General features: G+C 38.6%; 1 protein-coding gene across 3 annotated transcripts in view; it reads left to right on the top strand.

Moving 5' to 3' along the window:
• The window catches only part of LOC102293530 (Down syndrome cell adhesion molecule-like protein 1 homolog), a 97,626-nt gene that overhangs the window by 3,903 nt on the left and 86,926 nt on the right, over positions 1-6,797 (top strand). The window lies entirely within an intron of this gene.

Below are 6,797 nucleotides of genomic sequence, written 5' to 3'. Positions count from 1 at the left end.
AACTCCAGAATCGTGGTAATGAAGGACATTCAAAGGTGACCTTCTCCTTTGGCACCCCTTCTGTTTTTTTAAACCCCTTTAAACACAACATCAGAGGTTATTGCAGTCCTGCCCGACTGGATCTAATTATATGGCTGGAATTCACTTTCCAGTCTATCTGCGACGCACATGTCAAATATCACTTAAATTCTTCCAAGTCACACTTGAGAGCTCCGCGTCTAATTTTCCCGGCTTTGCCTACACAACTTTAAAGTGTTGTCGGAGACACACGGCTCAACAGTTTAAAGCTGTAGGACTGCGTGTCATATTTGGCTGTTTCACTGTCAAATGTCGCTCTGCTCACGTCCATCCGAACGAGCCATTCGGCCTCATATTCAGTCTGAACATTGTGCCATTTTGTGTACTTTGAAACACATGAACCTCGTCGACAAGTTGGTGCGAGGTCATAGTTTCAGCATTACCTGAGGTCTGGACTCCAATCGAAATGATTTCGGTGATCTTTGCTTTCTGTTAAGGATGATGAGGGTATTTTTTAAGTAAACAAGTCACACAGAGATCGACTTTGACGGCTTACACAGGTTGCTCAAAGTCGTGTCCGGTAGCCCGTTTCTCCCACAGAAAGCCATGTCTCATGTCTTAGGACATAAGTAAGCCCCAACCCCAAAATAGCAGTGAAACTACCACAGTCCATAGTAACAATCAACTCTCTTTCACTCCGCCTCTCTCTTGTGTTCTGCTTACTATCAAACAACTTATGGTCCTGTGTCTGAGGGAGAGGAGAAAAAAAACACATCACCACAACTCTGACACTCGCTTCAACAGCGGAAATCATCTTTTTGAAGTGTGAGATGTGAATTTTCAAACACCGAAATGGCTGCCTAATATTTCACTGACACTGCATAAGTTGTATGCAGGGCCTTTAACCCCCCACCCCCACCCTGCACCTCAGCACACACACACACACACACACACACACACACACACACACACACACACACACCTATATTCAATCCAGAATTTTTCTTTCTTTTATTAACTGCAATGTTTAATGAAACTATATGAGACACTGTTAATTTTCTGACTGCACACAAAACTATACTGACATATTGCCATGCAGCAATAATGGATATCTTAATCTAAACGAGACCCTCCTCTCCATCAAACATGATCATGTCTTTTATGTTTTGCTTTTTGCATGCATTATCACTGCAAAGACTTGCTTTGGCTATTATTTGACCTGAATGGGTTTTGTGGGCCGTTATCTGTAGTGCTGCATGGATCGCAATATTGAAAATCTACTTGCAATTAAGAATGTATTTATGTGACTCTGCGTGTGTCTGTTTTATGGGGAGAAAGAGTTAAAGAGGGAGGGAGAAGGAGGAATTTATAGCCCTGTTTCTCTGTGCACGTGATGGTATGAATGTGTGTGTCTGAATAAATGTAGACGAGACAGAAAAGGCTGCATTATGCATAGCGGTTCACCATAGGCAATATTCTGGCTTCTCCAGCATACATATTCATACACCAGTTTTATATCAACTGCAAAAGCATGGAAGGAATGTGCAAAATGTATTTAAGTCTATTGCTGAGATGGACTGGAGTTAAAAAGAACCATCGGGATACATGGACAAAAAGAAAAGTAAGAATTTAAAAAGGGGGCAAGAGGAGAGAACAAATGAGGAAAATATTGAAGGGTTCATCCAGCAGGAAAGATTTTTCACCCAAAATCACTTTGACCTTCTTCATTGTAATCAGTGCATCGAGGCTTGAAGAAGAAAATCAAAATACTGTTCATGAATGAATGAGTGCTGCTTCCTGGCTCCTTATTCCTCTGCTTGGGAAAAAGAAAAAGAGAGCCTGGGGCAGTGAAAGGACTCAGATAACATCTGAGGTTAGATGTTACTCAAATAAAGAGGAAAAGCAAGATTATTGCACCCCATGTTTTTATATGTCACTTTACACAAATTATTAACAGTTTGTTATAATATTTGATAGAAAGATATTGTTCTTTAGTTTTCCAGTAGTTGTCTGCATTTCATTGACATTTCATTGAAGCTTTGAATTGGAAGTTAGTATATGGATCGTGCAGTATAATGCAGCTAACTGCTATTTGTTTAGATCACATTAATTCCTGTAATTCCTGTCCAATTTGAACATCTCACCTGTCAGATATCCTAAAGAGGTCAAGTCTCCAGGGAAGACTTTACTATTGCCCAACAGCAAACAAGAGCTCTTCGCCATATGTCTAATGTATCTGTGTGATACCCATGACCAGTACAGAGTTACTTTTGATAAGTTTAAAGCAGACGCTTCATTTTGGCAGCTATTATGTGTATGTTTTTACTGTTCTGTACTAAGCTTTAAATCATTACTGCCATAAGACCCTTGGTTGCCACTATCATCTTGATGGTCTTTTCTGCTGGAGGCTGTCATTTTTGCAGTGAAGGCCTGGGCTTGCTTTCATGTGTTTTTGCACGTGCGCATGAATGTGTGTGAACTCAGTGACCTGGATTTATACCATAGAATAAAACAATTAGCCCGTTCATCCCATGCTACTAATTTTAAGAGGTTTCCCTCTAAATTTAAGTGAGTTGTTTAAAAAAAATTAAGCCACCTTTGTTGATTCATCATGATTTTGATTTTTTAAGGTTGGTTTATACTTGAACAGGATATCTTGTATCAGAGCTTCACTGCCTAGGGTTCAGGAAGCTCATAAGTGTTCATATACCAAATCTCAGAAGTTGGGAAGTTAATAAATGTCTTGAAAAGGAATAAATGTCTTTAAAGGGCTTCATTTCATGTGTTCATTTATTCATGCAGCACCTTTTTTGGAAATATTTACCTCTTTGACCCTTTAGAAATGATTCAAATACAGCAATCAAAGAAAACCACCACTATATGAGAGTATACCTGTCTATCTATCTATCTATCTATCTATCTATCTATCTATCTATCTATCTATCTATCTATCTATCTATCTATCTATCTATCTATCTATCTATCTATCTATCTATCTATCTATCTATCTATCTATCTATCTATCTATCTATCGCTTCCGATTAATTATAGAGTAAGTAAATTTAATATACTGAACAAAGAAAGGTTATAGATTCCAACTCATATTGTATTCTATATCACCATCTTTGTCAAAGTCCAGCAAAGTTTTGGTGCTTAAAATGAAATAACCAATATTTGAAAGCAAAAGTAAATGGCAATAATATTAATAAAAACAACAACAACAAAACTAAAGAGCAAGAAAAAAACAAAATGAAATGAAGCAGGGCACAAACTGTTTGTCTCCTTTGATTTTTTTGTGATATGCACCAGTGCCACTGCTCTTATCTGGCATTGTTGCTTTCTTTCAGTCAGGACTGTTCTCTCTTGGTGCCCACTGCTGCCAATACCAAGTTATTGCAATGCCAAATGACACTTAGAATTATTATATTTAAAGCAACTTGAATACTAGAGTTTTTCCTGACTGCCACCAAGCTGTAATTTGTTGGTGTAGAGATGAAGCTCAGTGAAACAGCTCTACTACAGGAGTCATAGGAGTTTAGAGACTTTATACAAACAGTGTTCACAAGGTTAGGCGTGGCATTTCAAAATGGAGGAATAGTCTTCTAGTCATTTAGATCTATTTTAGCCTTTACAAAACTGTTTTACATGGCAGTCAATGTTCCAGCATCTTTTATTTGCTCTACACCTCATTTTTAGATCCAAATTCATTCACTCATCCTAATCTTTTCCATTTCGTGGCCAGCCTCATATGGCCTCTGTCTACAAGGCCACAAACCTAGAGTTGTCTTTCACTGTTGTTTTTTTTTTTTTTTTTTTTGCAGGTACTATACAATGAATCTCACATTTGAGGATGTGTGAGTTTCTTGATTCTCAGAACAAGTTGTACTTGCTCTCTTGCTTTGCTGTGCATCAGAGCCTCACACTTCTTTTTCTTGGCTTTGGTTAGAGCCAGTTTTTTCTTTTCTGTGAAAGTAGAAATACACACTGTTGTATAAAATATTCAGTTTTCTTGCAATTTCCTGCATGAAATAGCCTTCATGTGTTCAAACAGATATATTCTGATAAGTTTAAGAAGAAAGCTATTTTTTAGGTGATATAAATTAGCCCAACAGTCTTTGCATTTTAGGGATTTTTGTATTAAATATTTAAACAGCAGTGACATTCCTAAGGACACTGCCTTTTAAATGAGAATATAAATATTTTGTAAACATTTCATGTGCACTGAAACTGGCTTGTTATCAGGAGTTTGGGAGACAGATCAAACCTTTGTTGTGAGTTTTTCATGGATAGTGGATTGTCCTGCTTAGTAAGCACCTGTTGTTGAAAAGTGGTGCTCTGTGGGGAGGAACTTTATAGCATGGGTTTCCATGGCTGAGTAGCTCCTGTAGAGATAATGTAAAGGTTCCTCAGTACTTTTGTCCACATAGTGTCCATATGCAACACATACTGTCAAACATTTCCACTAAAATCACTTCATCCCTGCAGCTATGAACTCAAATGCTGTTTGAGTTCATTTGGTAAGACTTTAAGATTAAAGACAACTATGTTACAATTGTGAAGTGCGAGGTGTGTAAGTAGAAAAGCACTGACACGCAAAGCAGGCTATGGTAAACTTAAAGTGAGCTGAAGGACAACATTAATATTATGATGGCAATAGTGAACAATTGCGTAATTATGAATACTTTTTAACCAATACTTAGTACTTTATCATGAAAATATTTTACTTCCAAATAGTGTCACCTGCTAATAGTTTTCTCCTTATTTTCCAAGTATGGCAGCACTTCTGTGTTTATCCCCAGAAATACATAGTGGTGCTCTCCGTGGTGCTGAAAGTGCAGATCAGTAAGCCTAGCAGCCTGTGAAAGTGATTGACATGGATTCAAACGGTAGCATGGATTGAACTTGACCTAAATTCAGATTTTTGAAGAGAGGATCTGCTCCAACAATGACTATCTCCTCTCTGCCGTGCTTGTACACACATACATTTACAGTCACACGCTCTGCACATGCACAAGTGATCGTAGATTTCTGCTGTTGGTTGAATTTGGCATCAAGAGCGGAGGCAGTCATTTAACATTAACCTCTCTCTATCCCTTTCACCTTACCACACACTGAGATGCACGCTCGGTCACTCAGTTGCATCCGAACACCTTTGCACCTGGGAACCTTTCCCCCAACCAGCCACCCATATCCTGTCTACAATATTGCGCTCCTGCCTGGCTCCCTTCCGCTTCACACCCACACACGCATGGAAAAGAGGGAAGTCGGACATCAGCCTCCCACAGCAGTGTGATTACAGAGTGGATAGACTATGTGTGTGTTAAATGTGAGAGGAGATTATGTGGGTTTAACTCTCTGTGTCTGGCATACAGATTTCAATCACGTAACATCGCCTTTCTTTAATGTGGCAGGAAAAGACAAGGTTTATGTCTTTTGAGGGGTATCTGGAGGGGGAAAAGGAATGATGGGAAACAGAAAGAAAAGGAGGAGTTATCGCTCAGATAAGAGAAAGGAAGGCAGGTAGATGCATTAGGTGGCAGGCAGCAGACAATTGAGAGTGAAAATCACCTTACGTCAGTTCAGGCTAATCCCTGCATTTTACTTTTGAGCCTTTTCTCATGTGACCCATCCTATTTATGTCATGTTATTAATGTCATTACATGTTACTATTTATACTAGACAGAAAAGATACAAAAATAGCCTTTATAACATCCCTTCCTTTTTTTTCTTACCATGCATTCAGATGTTAAAAAAGCAGCTAGTCAGCCTTTGTGTTTCATTTTATAGCTGGCTGCTAATGATATCCATTGATATAGAGGATCTGTAAAAATTAGAGCCTAAATGACATTGGATAGTGTCTTTATATCTCCATTGATAGCTAACACCCTATTTTCTCCCAGCACACAGAGAATTAAAGAGACAGGGCTAATCCAGGCATTGTTGACAAAATCCAGGAAAAGGGATTAATTAAGTATCATTGTCTGAGAAGAAAATACTCTGGCTTGGGGCATAGCGTCTTCCCCTGGCCTCCAGCCAAGCCGAGCTCAGCACTTCTATACACTCCTCTACACCCCTCTTCCCAGTTCCAACAAACACACAGAGAAACAGAGATCTTAAAGGATGCCTCATTGCTTTATAGCTGACGAGGGCGTTGTGCGAAAGAGGATATTTGGTGGTCTGCTTCCCCTTAGGAAAACTTAACTCTTCATCTGTGCCACAAAAGTATTGATATACAGCAAATTACTATGCTACCCAGCATAAATGCACACACATACACATATGCAGCACTTAGCTTTCACACCACAAATGTTTATACATTTTTCCCTCCAGAAAAGATAACAGTGGTGGCGGGGTCATCTTATGTAACCCATTTTTTTTCCTGTTGAGAGGCATGTTTCTAAAGGACTACCTGTTTACACATATTCGATTATAGATCTCAGAGGATTTCGTATTGGATGAGATTTATGTCTGCCTTTTGGCAGACAGTGAGGAAGTTTTTTGAGTTAAGGTGACCTAGGAGCCTGTAGATGCTTTCTTATAGGTTGAATGCGAATGCATGTAGGTTTATGTTTAATGTTTGATTGTATCACACTGATTTAGTTAACAGACCTGTAAAATATTGTAAATACATCTCTAGAATGCATTAGGCCTGAAAGAGTAACATGGATGTTCACGATGCACATCTATCTATCTATCTATCTATCTATCTATCTATCTATCTATCTATCTATCTATCTATCTATCTATCTATCTATCTATCTATCTATCTATCTATCTAT

The sequence above is a fragment of the Haplochromis burtoni genome, unplaced genomic scaffold, assembly GCF_018398535.1.
Source record: "Haplochromis burtoni strain Fernald_Lab_line unplaced genomic scaffold, NCSU_Asbu1 Contig_15, whole genome shotgun sequence".
NCBI classification, from domain to species: domain Eukaryota; kingdom Metazoa; phylum Chordata; class Actinopteri; order Cichliformes; family Cichlidae; genus Haplochromis; species Haplochromis burtoni.
The sequence above is the reverse complement of the archived record's forward strand: the minus strand, read 5'-3'. Positions and strand labels throughout refer to the sequence as shown.